At 44.9% G+C, this 16,786-nt stretch overlaps 1 long non-coding RNA gene across 2 annotated transcripts in view; it reads right to left on the bottom strand.

Moving 5' to 3' along the window:
* Positions 1-16,786, bottom strand: part of LOC137570397 (uncharacterized) — a 74,744-nt gene that overhangs the window by 48,198 nt on the left and 9,760 nt on the right. For both annotated transcript variants that reach the window (XR_011031019.1, XR_011031018.1), the window contains exon 2: positions 5,583-5,702. This is a non-coding gene — a long non-coding RNA (uncharacterized lncRNA). The remainder of the gene's footprint in view (positions 1-5,582; positions 5,703-16,786) is intronic.

Here is a 16,786-nt window from a genome sequence, read left to right as displayed (position 1 = left end):
CATGGGCTTTCGGTGATCTCCGCACTAAGGATTTTGATGCTGCAATATTATTTTGAGAGGGATTGTTGGCCGGGGGTTGGAGAACAGTTTTTTTGGCTATTTATCACCAGCTATTGCTGAAGATTCAAGGTACACTGCTGTGTGCTGTCAGTCATTATTATTATTTTTATTTTGTATTTTTATAGTAATAACATCCGCAGAGATTTTCAAAGTACACAGTTACTAACTGTGCCTCAGAGGGGATCACAATCTAATAGTCGTATGTACATCGTAGTCTAGGGTCAATTTTTTAGGATGGAGGCTAATTAACTTACGTTATGTGCAAATATATATATATATATATATATCTATATATATAAAATCGGATGTATGTGTGTGTGTGTGTGTGTGTGTGTGTGTGTGTGTGTGTGTGTGTGTGTGTGTATGTGTGTGTGTGTGTGTATGTGCCGCGATCACTCGAAAACCCCTTGACCGATTTGAACGAAACTTGGTATACAGGTTCCTTACTACCTGGGATGATAGGTTCTGGGGGTCTCGCGGCCCCCCTGCCCACCTGGGCGGAGCTACAAACAGCAAATCAGATTCCACCCATTCAAGTCAATGGAAAAAATGTAAAAGGCTGCCATTCTCCCAGTAATCAAGCCAGAGTCCCCACACTTGGCACAGTTGGTCACTTGGTGACCGAGGTTACAAATCCAGGAAAAGCGGGTGGAGCATAAAACAGCCAATCAAAATTCAGCCATTCCTTTTAAATGGGAAAAAATGCAGCCATTCTTACACTGTTAATCGCAGGGTTCTCAAACTTGCCACACTTCGCCACTGGGTGAATAAGATTAAGATTTTGGAAAGTGGGTGGAGCCTACAACAGCCAATCAAAATTCACCTATTGCGTTTAAAGGGGAATATTTAAACTGCTGCCATTCTTACACTGTTTATGGCAGAGGCTTCAGACTTGCTGCAGTCAGTCATTAGGTGACTGGGGTCCAAATTCACTAAAGGGGCGGGGCCACAAACAGCCAATCAGATTTCTTTGCTGGATAAACTGCTTCCATTCACACAATTTTGATGCCAGGAACCTGAAAGCTCACAAAATTGGTCATTGAGTGACTGTGTGACAAGGTTACACAAAGTGGGTGGAGCCAAAAACACATTTTACTGGGAAAATATAAACTGCAGCCATTCTTACACTGTTAATGGCAGGGTTGTCAAACTTTGCACAGTTGGTCATTGAGTGAATGTGATTAAGATTTTGGGAAGTGGGTAGAGCCTACAACAGCCAATCAAAATTCAACTTTTGATTGTCAAAGGGAATATTTAAACTGCAACCATTCTTATACTGTTAATAGCAGATGCCTCAAACCTGGTACAGCTGGGCACTGGGTGACTGGGGTTCAAATTCAGAAAGGGGCGGAGCCACAAACAGCCAATCAGATATACAAAGTATTGATACCAAGGATCCCAAAGCTGATAAACTTGGTAATTGAGTGACTATATGTCAAGGTTACAAAAAGTGGGCGGTGCCAGAAACTTAATTTTTTACATGGCAGGGTTCCCAAACTTGATACAATTGGCCACTGGGTGCCTGGGATTATTATTCAGAAATGTGGGTGGAGCCTACAACAGCCAATCAAAATTCAGCTATTGATTTTCATGGGGAATATTTACATTGCTACCATTCTTACACTGTTAATGGCAGAGGCCTCAAACCTGATACAGTCAGTAATTGGGTGACTGGGGACCAAATTCACTAAAGGCGGTGGAGCCACAAACAGCCAATCAGATTTGTTAGATTGATTTCAGCCATTCTGTTATTGGCAGGGTTCTCAAACTTGACACAGTTGGCCACTGGGTGACTAGGATTAATATTTAGGAAAGTGGGTGGAGTGTACAGCAGTCAATCAAAATTCATCTTTTGATTTTCAAGGGGAATATTTACATTGCTGCCATTCTTGCACTGTTAATGGCACAGATTATTATACAGAAAAGTGGGTGGAGCCTAAAAAAACAATCAAAATTCACCTGTTGATTTTCAAAGGGAATATTAAAATTGCTGCCATTCTTGCACTGTTAATGGCACAAGCCTCAAACCTGGTACAGTTGATCATTGGGTCACTGGGGTTCAAATTCAGAAAAGGGGATAGAGGAGGCATGGGCAAACTTGGCCCTCCAGCTGTTGAGGAACTACAAGTCCCACAATGCATTGCAGGAGTCTGACAGCCACAGTCATGACTCATAAAGGCAAATGCATTGTGGGATTTGTAGTTCCTTAACAGCTGGAGGGCCAAGTTTGCCCATGCCTGTGATAGAGCCACAAACAGCCAATCAGATGTTTCATTTCACTGGGAAAATACAAATTATTGATGCCAAGGACCCAAAGCTCACAAACATGGTCATTGAGTGACTGTGTGTCCAGTTTACAAAAAGTGGGCGGAGCCAAAAACAAATTTCAATGGGAAAATGTAAACTGCAGCCCTTCTTCACTGTTAATGGCAGGGATCTTAAACTTTGCCAAGATGGTCACTGGGTGACTGAGATTAATATTCAGGGAAGTGGGTGGAGCCTATAATAGCCAAAATAGCCAAAATAGTCAAAATTCACCTGTTGATTTTCAAAAGGAATATTTAAATTGCTGCCATTTTTACACTGGTATTAGCAGATCAGAGCAGTTTCTAGGCTAAATTTCACCCAGGGCGAGGGTGTAAAAATCGCCCCCCACCCCACCCCCATGGAGCCAGGCATAGGTGCCCGCAGTACAGGTTGAACAGGTTAGCTACGTAGGTGCCTCCAGTATAGGGTAGCCTGCATAGTTGCCCCCAGTGTAGGTTAGATAGGTAGGTGCCTGCTTTATAGGTTATCTACGTTGGTGCCTCCAGTATAGGGTAGCCCGTATAGTTGCCACCAGTGTGGGTTAGATAGGTAGGTGCCCCCAGTATAGTTTAGATAGGTAGGTGCCCGCAGTATAGGTTAGATAGGTAGGTTCCCGCAGTATAGGTTCGATAGGTAGGTTCCCCCAGTATGGGTTAGATCGGTAGGTTCCCCCAGTATAGGTTCAATAGGTAGGTTCCCCCAGTATAGGTTAGATAGGTAGGTCCCCCCAGTATGGGTTAGATAGGTAGGTTCCTGCAGTTTAGGATAGTTAGGTAGGTTCCCGCAGTATAGCTTGGCTAGGTAGGTTCCCGCAGTATAGGTTAGTTAGGTAGGTTCCCGCAGTATAGGTTAGTTAGGTAAGTTCCCGCAGTATAGGATAGTTAGGTAGGTTCCCACAGTATAGCTTGGCTAGGTAGGTTCTCGCAGTATAGGTTAGTTAGGTAGGTTCCCGCAGTATAGGTTAGTTAGGTAGGTTCCCGCAGTATAGGTTAGTTAGGTAGGTTCCCGCAGTATAGGATAGTTAGGTAGGTTCCTACAGTATAGCTTGGCTAGGTAGGTTCCCGCAGTATAGGTTAGTTAGGTAGGTTCCTGCAGTATAGGTTAGTTAGGTAGGTTCCCGCAGTATAGGTTAGTTAGGTAGGTTCCCGCAGTATAGGTTAGTTAGGTAGGTTCCCGCAGTATAGGTTAGTTAGGTAGGTAGGTTCCTGCAGTGTAGGATAAATAGGTAGGTTCCTGCAGTTTAGGTTAGTTAGGTAGGTTCCCACAGTTTAGGTTAGTTGGTATGGGCGGTATGAGTTGGGCGCAGGAGCGGGGGGAGCGAACATAATAGTAATAACTCACCTGCTTCCGCCGAACCCGCGCTGCTTCAATGTCCTTCCTTTCCCGGCATCTATCTCATTAGTCACAGTGCTTCCTGTGATGACATGCGGTATGTCATCACAGGGGGCGCTGTTACCAGGCGACGGACGCCGGGAGAGGAAAGATATTGAAACTGCGGGGAACGGATGAAGAAGGTGAGTTATAACTATTATGTCCGTTCCCCCGCTCCGGCGCCCCCCCTCCTGCCGCACAATAAAGCACCCCGGGCGATTGCACGTATCACACACCCATAGAAACGGGGCTGTAGCAGATGCCTCAAACCTGCTATAGTTGGTCATTGGGTGACTGGGGTTCAAATGTTGGAGAGGAGTGCAGCCACAGACAGCCAATCTGATTTGTTTAATTTCTATGGGAATATACAAATTATTGATGCCAAAGACCCCGAAGTTCACAAACTTGGTCATTGAGTGTTCGTGCATTAGGGTTAGAAAAAGTGGGCGGAGCCAAAACCGGTCAAATACATACACAGGCAGTTCCACGTCATTAGTGGGTGGAGACAAATGCAAATTTCACTGGGAAAATGTAAACTGCAGCCATACTTACACTGTTAATGGTAGGGTTCTCAAACTTTGCACAGTTGGTCACTGGGTGACTGGGTTAAATATTCAGAAAAGTGGGTGGAGCCTACAAAAGTGAATCAAACTTCACCTATTGCTTCTCAAGGGGAATATTTAATTGCTGCCATTCTTGCACTGTTAATGGCACAGGCCTCAAACCTGCTACAGTTGGTCATTGGTTTGACTGGGGTTCAAATTCAGAAAAGGGGTGGAGCCACAAACAGCCAATCAGATTTTTTTCATTTCAATGCAAATTATTGTTTCCAAAGACCGCAAAGCTCACAAACTTGGTCATTGAGTAATTGTGTGTTAGGGTTAGAAAAAGTGGGCGGAGCCAACACTAGCCAAATACATACCCGGGCAACGCCGGGCAATCAGCTAGTATATATATATATATATATGTATGTAAAAAAAATACAGTTCTGGTAACAACCTGAACAAGTCAACCTTGTGCCAAGCTGTCAACAGTCATAGTTTATTTATTTTATTTATTTATTTATTTTAGTTACTGTATTTATAAAGTGCCAAACTAGGGATGGCCCAGCCTTGGAGAACTCATGGAGAGGCATGTGATCAGTTTGATCAGCTGAAAGATTTGTAACACTCTGATTTGCTGGTCATGATCATGTGTTAAACCAGGAAGTCATCACAGCAAATCAGAGGCTTACAAATCTATCAGCTGATCAAACTGATCACGTGCTTCTCCATGAGTTCTCCAAGGCTGGGCCATCCCTACCTATTACACAGCGCAGCAGTTTAATGTAATGTGGGTGCTCACTATAAACAGCGCTTGAAGCCAGCTGTTGCTTGCATACCACTGCTGAAGTTGCCCCCAGAGGCCAAGAAAAACCACCACCAGAATTTGCTTCTCATTCACTTCAAATCCTACTAAATCCCTCACATTTTGCAAGGGAAGAGAGACCTTCCCACACTGCAGTATTTGCCTTCCCATATGGGATGTAGATGCTGTGAACTGGTTAATATCCCCCATTATGCAATGAAGAAGGTATTCCAGAAAGCACTCTAATCAATGTCCCCCACTGACTAGATGTTAGCATGAAAACTATAATTGTCACAAACGATCTGCAATATAGTTCATATATGGTAAAAGGACCACACAAAGAGTCTCTTTTGCATGCACCGTCTCAGTCTCGGTAGACCTTATGCAGTTAGATCAAATACATTCAATTATTTATCACCCTTCTCCATTACGCAATAGCAATATACACTTCACATCAGGTATCCACCACCGGGGTACCCATTGGAGAAAGGACTCACCTGATAGTATTGACCACTGTTAGATTGGTCAGTACTGGTTCTGGGCACTGTAGAATCGTTACGCCTTGGTTGGGCACCTCCACTTACTTGCTCAGGTTCTTGCCAGCATCCATGGTAGCTCTGCAGCAAATAGCAAATAATTGGATGGATGGATCAGTGACCTCATGAGATAAACACTAATCCAGTAAAAACAATGTCAATTTATTATAAAAGTTCACTCATAAATTTGGTCTAGGTTAATGTACATAGAGTTCAGTGGGCTTTCCCCCGTTGCCTCCCAAGCAAGCATGCTAGAAACCACGCTTCTTCTCTCTCGTACACTCCAGTCTCAAACTTCCCACTTCTCCATCAAGACTACGACCAACATGTTTCGTCACTTGACTTGTGACTCATCTCAAAGGTATAGTAAAACTACATTGATTCAGCATCATTATTTCCAGTGTTTCTGGGCCATTGCAAACCCCCTTCTGAAGGAAGGAAGTATCAGCAATAAACACTGGATACTAAAGAAATAGAAAAAAGGAGTGGGAGGACACCGGGAGCCCGATCTGGTGTATTATCGCAGATTAAAAAGGTAAGTATAAAAAAATATTCAGATATACTCACAAAGCCGGGTTGCACAACGCAACCAAAAAAACTCGCATGTGGGGAAGTACCGTCCCCACTCGGTCTTGTGGTTTTGCTTTATTGGTCGCAACTCCTTAGGAAAGAAACACCTGCCTGGGTGTTGACCCTCAAGCTGGAGGGAGTAAACAATGAAAAGAGGTAGGAGGCGCCCATGGGGTACTTATAAAATAGTTAGTATACCACTGTGTTAAAGAAACCCCTATAGGGGCATATACCTGATAGAAACAACAAACAAAAGGTATGGACGGATCCTACCTTATAAAGTGTTCACTCAGGGTATTGTAAAAAGAGTACTTTAATATGGCACTTTTAAATGGACAACGCGTTTCGCGATAACCACCGCTTCATCAGGTCGAGTGACGTGCCTTTTGAAGAAATAACAGATAAGGCACTATGAGGCGGGACATCCACTCTAAAACAATGTACAGCATAAAACATAAAACATAATATAATTCAAAATCATCCTATTAGGATCATCGATATTGTAAGCATCATGTCTTATTCAAATACAGGAGATAAAGCCCTATCTCAATTATAACATACACTATTAAATATAACTTATAAAAACTAAACTCCTCCTTGGCATACACCTCATTACAAGTCATTGCTATTTGAATAAAAATATGTTCCAGAGAATTATGGGATTGAAAGCAGTGGTGCTCAGCAGAGCTCGAATATTCGAGTAGCTCGAATATTCGAGCTCTTTTTCAGCTATTCGAGCTTGGTATTCGAGCTCCGAATAGCTGCAGCTATTCGAATGGGCTATTCGAGTAAACGCGAATAGCCCATTCACTATTCGAGCTATTCGAGCAAACGGCGCTATTCGAGCTCGAATACCGAGCTCGAATAGCGTCATAGCCCAGATTGATGTCCTTAGAGCCAATCAGAGGGCTCCCAGGCCCTCTGACGGCAGCCAATCACAGAGGGGGACCCTGGCCAGCCCCTACCCCATAAATAGCGGCCGCCATGTTCCGTTTCTCCGTCCTTGCCTGAGACTTGCATAGAGAGAGAGTTGCTCCTTTGTGCTTTGGCTTAGCAAGAGCTCTATTGTGGTCATTTACCTAGCGTTTTTGCTCACATACACCTCCTATACACACCTATATTGTTGTTAGTTAGATAGACATTGTATTTTAGTTAGTAGCTTTTGTGTTACATAGAGAGAGACTCAGACAGCTGCTGCAGGCTTACAGCTTTAGGCCTCAGGGCCTTGCCTGTGTGGGCAGCTGTCCTCCTGTCCTCTGTTAGTTTATTTCTCATTAGTATTTAGACAGTATTAGATAGTATTAGACAGTATTTCTGCTGTCCTCTACTACTTAGTGATTGTATTTTGTATTGTAGTTATATACTGTAACTGTACTAGGACACTCACTGACTGTCACTGTTCATAGGCTAGCTCCTGCGTGTGCTTGCACTCACTGTCTGTGTACACACACTCTATTTCCTTCTGAATAGTTATATACTGTAACTGTACTAGGACACTCACTGACTGTCACTGTTCATAGGCTAGCTCCTGCGTGTGCTTGCACTCACTGTCTGTGTACACACACTCTATTTCCTTCTGAATAGTTATATACTGTAACTGTACTAGGACACTCACTGACTGTCACTGTTCATAGGCTAGCTCCTGCGTGTGCTTGCACTCACTGTCTGTGTACACACACTCTATTTCCTTCTGAATAGTTATATACTGTAACTGTACTAGGACACTCACTGACTGTCACTGTTCATAGGCTAGCTCCTGCGTGTGCTTGCACTCACTGTCTGTGTACACACACTCTATTTCCTTCTGAATAGTTATATACTGTAACTGTACTAGGACACTCACTGACTGTCACTGTTCATAGGCTAGCTCCTGCGTGTGCTTGCACTCACTGTCTGTGTACACACACTCTATTTCCTTCTGAATAGTTATATACTGTAACTGTACTAGGACACTCACTGACTGTCACTGTTCATAGGCTAGCTCCTGCGTGTGCTTGCACTCACTGTCTGTGTACACACACTCTATTTCCTTCTGAATAGTTATATACTGTAACTGTACTAGGACACTCACTGACTGTCACTGTTCATTCATAGGCTAGCTCCTGCGTGTGCTTGCACTCACTGTCTGTGTAGTACACACACTCTATTTCCTTCTGAATAGTTATATACTGTAACTGTACTAGGACACTCACTGACTGTCACTGTTCATAGGCTAGCTCCTGCGTGTGCTTGCACTCACTGTCTGTGTAGTACACACACTCTATTTCCTTCTGAATAGTTATATACTGTAACTGTACTAGGACACTCACTGACTGTCACTGTTCATAGGCTAGCTCCTGCGTGTGCTTGCACTCACTGTCTGTGTACACACACTCTATTTCCTTCTGAATAGTTATATACTGTAACTGTACTAGGACACTCACTGTTATGATCGCTTCTGCAGCGTTTACTGCTGACTGCACTGGTATTGCAAACCAAGCAGTTCTAATGTCATTACATGCATTTGCTTGCATAGTTTGGTTTGCACTTAAACTAGTTGCTGATTCCATCTGCAGTCGCTCTGAAGTTTATGACAGTTTAATATGCTTTTGTGTAAACAAACATTGTCTGCTGCAGTGGAGGGGCGGTCCCTTTCCTGCAGGCTGCATATCATTGTCTGCCTTTTCCTGCTATCAGCCTGTGATTAATTACCATTCACTTGTGTGGGAATCTGCAGGTCTGCTCCCATTGGATGACCTCAGTATAAAGAACTGCTTCCTGCAATGCCTCATGGGCTATCATAGTTTCAGACTCTATCTGTTACTCTGCTCGTGCCCCACCTCGTTCCTGGTCCGTGTGGACTGCGCTGACTCCTGCGAAGGGGTCAGCGAGTCCTCCTAGTTCTGCTCTTGTTCTAGAAGTTGCTACTTGCTTGTCTTGTGTCATATATTGGTTCATCGCCAATATATACGCATACTTGCGCATTTTGTTATTTTCCTTGTATTCGTGTTACGTTAATATATCAGTGTCGCTGATATATACGTACACGAACTGTTTATTTCCTGTGTTCAGCTAGTCAGTTTTCCAGCACGTTTTGGTAGTTTGCGCGTATCGTGAACACCCGTGCTGAGCTAGTTATCCTGTTCCTGGTCCTGTTTGTGGATTGCGTTCATCTCTGCGAAGAGATAACGAATCCTTCTGAATCCTGTTCCTGGTCCTGTTTGTGGATTGCGTTCATCTCTGCGAAGAGATAGCGAATCCTTCTGAGTCCTGTTCCCTGTATTACTTCAGTCTTAGTCAGAGTTCCTGCTTATGTCATATATCGGTTCATTGCCAATATATACATATGTTAGTCAGACGTTACGAATAGTTTCATTGATAGCTGTAATTGTAATACGCTAGGAAAACATACTTATTGTATATTTATCTGTGTTACGTTCATCTATCTCGATCCTGCTATTTCCTGTCTCTCCTGTCCTGTCTTTGTGAGGCACGCCATCGCCGCAACGCATTGGCTGCCTCATTCCAGTCTGTCTGGTTTTGGACGCTTGCTGTCGCTAAGTAATCGCTAGCTAGCAAGCGTTCATTCTGTCTACCTGTCCTGATCTCCTCAGTCCTGGTTTATGCGCTCAGCGCTACCTTGCGCTGAGACGTTATTACGAAAGTGTTTGTGGCTGTTCAGATCTGCACCGGCTCTGTGCACCACAATCTCCTATTGGAGTCAGTCCTCTCCTCCACTAAACTGGGGATATCCTGATCCCTTGTGCTGGTGTGTGTACCTCCTTCACGTCAGCTTATGTGTTGTATGCTGACTGTGGAGATTACACCCCCAAGCTTAACATTATGATAGCCCCATTACCAATCCCCATTGTGGGGGGGGGTTCCCAGCAAAAATGACACTGTTTGTTTTGGTTCCTGTTCCTTTAAGAAATTTGAGAAGCTCAATTCTGAAACAGAAAATGAGTTTTTTTCTGAATGTGCCAGGTTCCTGGCCAATCCTGAGCTCCAGGCTACTCCTGTTTCAACGTGGGCCCCCCAGCTAGTTTATGTTTTATTTAAGGGAAGATTGTTTCAGTGGGCCTACGATGTCTTGGATCATACCAATTTAAAAGAAAGACCACTGGAATTTCTAGCGTTTGTGATCCATAACTGGCTGCGCAAAACCGATTTGCCTAGCCCTTTTGATAAGCTCCTGGCAGCTTGTCAATCAGCTGCTCCTTCTACTGCCTACAAAAATAATCAGCAAGCAGATAATTGTTCTGATAACTTTTCTTCTGCTAAGGCAGCAGGGTCTAAAGCCAAACGTAAACGCTCCAAAAGAAAAGCGTTACAATCAGCGGAGTCGTTGCCCTTGGCGACTGCGCATCAGATCTGTAACGAGACTCCACCATTAGCAGATAATGAAATTCAGTCACCATTCAGGGGAGTCAAATGGACCTATGAAACTACTAATGAACTTTCATTGCTAGCCAGGGAAAATAAAGGTTCTTGTTTAAATGAATTATCTGAATATGATTATGAAGATATATTACAGAGTATTGAACAGATCAATTTATTCGTGCAGCAAGGGAAATTTGCATACACTACAGTTCAATACTTGCTACAGGTATTGGAGATCCTTAGGAATAAGAAATCGGCCAATCACCTGCTAAATAACCCAATGTATGTTTCTGCCACTAACACATTTGCAAACTATGATCAGCCGGAATGCTCAGCTGTTAAATATGCATGGGATCCTCCATTTGAGAAAGGAGAGATGGAAGCTCTGGTCTATGAATGGAAGAAAGATGCAAGTTCATTTTGTCAGTTTTACAGTGCAAAAAGTGAATTAGTATTGAATGCATGCATTAAGTCTGCTTATAACCTAATAAAAACTGGTGTGTGTGGGTATGACTTTGTGGCTCCATTGATCGATGTGTGGAGAATGATTCTGGACGATTTTTATGCAATTCAATCAGTTGATACCAGGGAAGACACACTGTCAAGTGGAGATTGTTCCACTTCCTCAGTTCCTGAGGACTCGCCTGCTTCAGCACCTTTGGCTGATTCAGCGAGTGATTCTGAGCTCCTTTTGTGTGAAATTGAAGTTCCTGTAATTCCACCCTGTACCATGGATAACTCAGTGTTACTTCCCAGTAAGACAGAAATTACTAATACTTCCTTAATCTTGCCCTGCACAAATTTCTCAGCAGAGGACCCAGAGGTCCTGCTGACTTTCGAGTCCAGCCTAGCCAGTACTCATGACTCTTTGTTTAGTGAAACAGACACCAGAAAAATCTTGCCTGTCTCTGCAAACACTTCTGCAGAAATTACCTGTGTTAATAAAGTTCAACTCCTGTCTGATCCAGCAGATGCCAATAGATGCACTACATCAGTTTCCGAGTCCCAGCAATCCTGTCTAGTAAACTCAGAACCCCAGCATCTGAATTTTCCAATTTTACAAATGAATGGTGATTCAGATGCGCAAACATTGTGTCTTGATCTTCCTGTTTCTACACCTCGCTCTAGTTTCGTGAATAGCTCAGAGCATCTGCTATGTGAACCTGAAATCGCAGAATTATTACCTTGTTCAGAAAATTTTCCAATAAATTTGCCCTGTACCATGAATTGTGCAGTAGATCTCTCCAATGAAACTCAGGTCACAGAATCATTATGCTGTCCAGCAGGTGCTTCCATGGTTTTGCCCTGCAATATGGACTGTTCAGTGATCCTGTCCAGTGAAGCTGTGGTCGCAGAGTCTTATGCTTCACCCAGTACTTTGGATACTTTAAACCCTTTAGCAGAGGAGGCTGAAGCACTGCTTACCTCAGTTGGTGTTGCAGTAATATTCACTTGTCTAGCAGCTGTTTTGGAATGACAGTCTGCTCTAATAAAACTTGATGAATTTCTGCCCAGCGAAGCAGAAGCCATTGAAATATTGTCCTCGTCAGCAAGTGTGTTAGATACCTTGCCCTGTACACAGTCTGATTTAACCAATGTTGTTGAGTCCCTCTCCAGTGTTGTAACAGCCGAGGAACTCCAGCCCTGTCCTCTGAATGTTTCAAAAGTCTTGCCCTGTAACATGGATAATTCTGACTCGCTGGAAAAAATAATAGAAATCTCAGAATTTCAGTCCGGGTTAATGAGTGTTTCTGAAACCCAGCCCTGTATCCTGGAAAATTCTGGTTCTCTGGCCGGTGTGGCAGAAGTTCCAGAGCCCCCTTCCTGTCCAGTGAGTTACTCAGTTTTGCCTAGTTCAGTGGGGATTGCTGCAATATTGACTTGTTTTGCAGCCCTTCATGAGCTCCAGTCCAGTGTATTTGATGAGTCTCTGTCTAGTCCAGAAGAAGCTATGGGAACCCTGTCTAGTTCAGTGCATACATCAGAAGATTTGCCCTGTCTTGTAAATGCCCCTGAACATGATTTGTTAATAACCCTGCTGGAATCAGCGACATCTAAGTCTGATCCTGCAGTTTTTAGTGAGAATCCAGTAACTATGAAGTCTAGTCATGATGAATTTTTTTTGCCCAGTTCTGGTTTCGGTCCTGTCTTGACTGACTTTGAGGTTCGCAGTTCCTTGACATGCCCAGAGGTTTCTCTTGTGCCGGTGTGCCCAGATGTGCTTCGTATGCCAGACTGCCCAGATGTGTCTGTGTTAGCGTGCTCACGTGCTTCCCTAGTGGAGACATGTTCTGATGTTGCCGGTTGGCCTGCATGCCCGGAGATGGTTCTGGTCCCTAAAAGCCCTGATCTTGATGTTTGTCCTTGTGACCCTGACTCTGGAGTTGCCCTGGGTTCCATAGGGGTTCTTGATAGTTCTCCATGTGAGCCTAAGGGGCGTTCTGACCTGTGGGGATCTCTTTGGAGCTTCCAAGTGTTCTGGGAGATCTCTGAGGAAACTTGTCCTGGTACCTTGGACTGGTTCAACGGTGGGTTTTGTGTTGGTAGGGACAGTTCCGGTGGGCATTGCAAAGGCTTTGGCGTTTTTGGACAGTCCTTGGAAGGCGGTGGGTATCGCGCAGAGAGTTTCTTGGGGTTGTTTTCTGGAAGTCGTGGTTCTGATGGGTGTCACACTGAGGCTTGTAGTGCTGACGGGCATGGTTCGGTAGGTTCTGGTTCCAATTGGTCTAGTTTTGGTGAGACTGATTCGGGAATTTGGTTTTGTCGGACGGATCCGACCTTCATGAATTTTCAGTCAGATCAGTTTGCTGGATTTCCCACTTCTGATTTTTTGGTTTGGGTGGTTCAGGAGAAATATGTCAGTTTTCATAGGCGTCCAGAGGCTGCGTTTAAGGGAGGAGGTACTGTTATGATCGCTTCTGCAGCGTTTACTGCTGACTGCACTGGTATTGCAAACCAAGCAGTTCTAATGTCATTACATGCATTTGCTTGCATAGTTTGGTTTGCACTTAAACTAGTTGCTGATTCCATCTGCAGTCGCTCTGAAGTTTATGACAGTTTAATATGCTTTTGTGTAAACAAACATTGTCTGCTGCAGTGGAGGGGCGGTCCCTTTCCTGCAGGCTGCATATCATTGTCTGCCTTTTCCTGCTATCAGCCTGTGATTAATTACCATTCACTTGTGTGGGAATCTGCAGGTCTGCTCCCATTGGATGATCTCAGTATAAAGAACTGCTTCCTGCAATGCCTCATGGGCTATCATAGTTTCAGACTCTATCTGTTACTCTGCTCGTGCCCCACCTCGTTCCTGGTCCGTGTGGACTGCGCTGACTCCTGCGAAGGGGTCAGCGAGTCCTCCTAGTTCTGCTCTTGTTCTAGAAGTTGCTACTTGCTTGTCTTGTGTCATATATTGGTTCATCGCCAATATATACGCATACTTGCGCATTTTGTTATTTTCCTTGTATTCGTGTTACGTTAATATATCAGTGTCGCTGATATATACGTACACGAACTGTTTATTTCCTGTGTTCAGCTAGTCAGTTTTCCAGCACGTTTTGGTAGTTTGCGCGTATCGTGAACACCCGTGCTGAGCTAGTTATCCTGTTCCTGGTCCTGTTTGTGGATTGCGTTCATCTCTGCGAAGAGATAACGAATCCTTCTGAATCCTGTTCCTGGTCCTGTTTGTGGATTGCGTTCATCTCTGCGAAGAGATAGCGAATCCTTCTGAGTCCTGTTCCCTGTATTACTTCAGTCTTAGTCAGAGTTCCTGCTTATGTCATATATCGGTTCATTGCCAATATATACATATGTTAGTCAGACGTTACGAATAGTTTCATTGATAGCTGTAATTGTAATACGCTAGGAAAACATACTTATTGTATATTTATCTGTGTTACGTTCATCTATCTCGATCCTGCTATTTCCTGTCTCTCCTGTCCTGTCTTTGTGAGGCACGCCATCGCCGCAACGCATTGGCTGCCTCATTCCAGTCTGTCTGGTTTTGGACGCTTGCTGTCGCTAAGTAATCGCTAGCTAGCAAGCGTTCATTCTGTCTACCTGTCCTGATCTCCTCAGTCCTGGTTTATGCGCTCAGCGCTACCTTGCGCTGAGACGTTATTACGAAAGTGTTTGTGGCTGTTCAGATCTGCACCGGCTCTGTGCACCACAATCTCCTATTGGAGTCAGTCCTCTCCTCCACTAAACTGGGGATATCCTGATCCCTTGTGCTGGTGTGTGTACCTCCTTCACGTCAGCTTATGTGTTGTATGCTGACTGTGGAGATTACACCCCCAAGCTTAACACTCACTGACTGTCACTGTTCATAGGCTAGCTCCTGCGTGTGCTTGCACTCACTGTCTGTGTACACACACTCTATTTCCTTCTGAATAGTTATATACTGTAACTGTACTAGGACACTCACTGACTGTCACTGTTCATAGGCTAGCTCCTGCGTGTGCTTGCACTCACTGTCTGTGTACACACACTCTATTTCCTTCTGAATAGTTATATACTGTAACTGTACTAGGACACTCACTGACTGTCACTGTTCATAGGCTAGCTCCTGCGTGTGCTTGCACTCACTGTCTGTGTAGTACACACACTCTATTTCCTTCTGAATAGTTATATACTGTAACTGTACTAGGACACTCACTGACTGTCACTGTTCATAGGCTAGCTCCTGCGTGTGCTTGCACTCACTGTCTGTGTAGTACACACACTCTATTTCCTTCTGAATAGTTATATACTGTAACTGTACTAGGACACTCACTGTCACTGTTCATAGGCTACTAGCTCCTGCGTGTGTGTGTGCACTCACTGTCTGTGTACTGTACACACACTCTATTTCCTTCTGATTACTGATTGATTATTGTAAATTCTACTTCCTGACAGTTACTACTTACTTACTGTAGTAGGGACACTCACTCAGTCACTGTTCATAGGCTAGCTCCTGCACGTGTGTGCGCGTGCGTGCACTCACTGTCTGTAGTGTACACACACTCTATTTCCTTGTGATTACTACTGATTATTGTAACTTCTAGTTGTACTTCCTGACTGTTACTACTTACTTACTGTACTAGGGACACTCACTCACTCTCTGTTCATAGGCCAGCTCCTGCGCGTGTTTGCACGTGCGTGCACTCACTGTCTGTAGTGTACACACACTCTATTTCCTTGTGATTACTACTGATTATTGTAACTGCTAGTTGTACTTCCTGACTGTTACTACTTACTTACTGTACTAGGGAGTCGGGACACTCACTCAGTCACCTCACCCACCAACCCACTCCATTAAAGTACCCCACTTTTCACCCGCCCTTTTCAAAAACTTTTGTGTTTACGCCCAAAACATCGAAGATGTCTGGAAGTGGCAGCCAGCGCGGTTTGGGCAAGGGGAAGGGCAGCAAGGGAATCAGGAGGAGAGGGAGCAGCATTGTGGCAAGCCGCGGGCGCGGGCGCGCCACCATGCACAGTTCCGCAGCAGCAGCGTCAGTGGCTAACATTCCTCCCATAGCCACTGGCCGTGGACGCCTTGGGCGCCGCCCAGCAGGAGCATCTGCAATTCACGCTGCAGAGACACAGCAGCAGCAGCAGCGTGTAGCACCTGCTCCGATTTTCCTCCAGCCGGGTCGGAAACGTCCCATTGAGGAAAAGGATGCAGACACTGTGGTGCAACTGATGACGGAGGATGAGCAGCCCGCCATCAGCTCTGCATCCGAGGCCTCCACCCTTACCACCACCACCACCACCACCACCCCTGTTCGCAGCAGCCGCCCAGCAGGGCCTGGGGAGGAGGCCAGTTCACCGTCACTCGCCGACCTGTCATTCAGCAGTCTTTTGACCCCAGGCATCATGAGTAAATTGTCTGCTGTTGTTGGCGATCTTGAGGAGGAGATGCTGATGGGCACTTTGGGGGATGAGGGATTGGACAGCAAGACTGTGGCGACAGTCAAGCAGCCCATCCATGCATCAGGAGAGGAGTTTGGGGGGTCATCATCCCAGCAGGACATGTTTCAGGACATGGAGGATGATGATGACACGGTGACAGACAGAGACTGGGTGCCACCACCTCCAGGGGATGTCGTCCTCAGCAGCTCTGAGGAGGAGGAGGAGGATGCGCTTGTGGGCCTTGCAAGGAGGCGCATCATTGCAAGCATTGGCAGCAGTAGGCAGGTCCCACAGCCTGCTGGTGTCTCAGGCTCAGCAGCAGCAGCAGCAGCATCTGCCAGTACCACCAC

Source organism: Hyperolius riggenbachi, chromosome 4 (assembly GCF_040937935.1).
Source record: "Hyperolius riggenbachi isolate aHypRig1 chromosome 4, aHypRig1.pri, whole genome shotgun sequence".
In the NCBI taxonomy this organism is placed as follows: domain Eukaryota; kingdom Metazoa; phylum Chordata; class Amphibia; order Anura; family Hyperoliidae; genus Hyperolius; species Hyperolius riggenbachi.
Note: the sequence above shows the minus strand (reverse complement) of the source record. Positions and strands in the feature narration are given on the sequence as shown.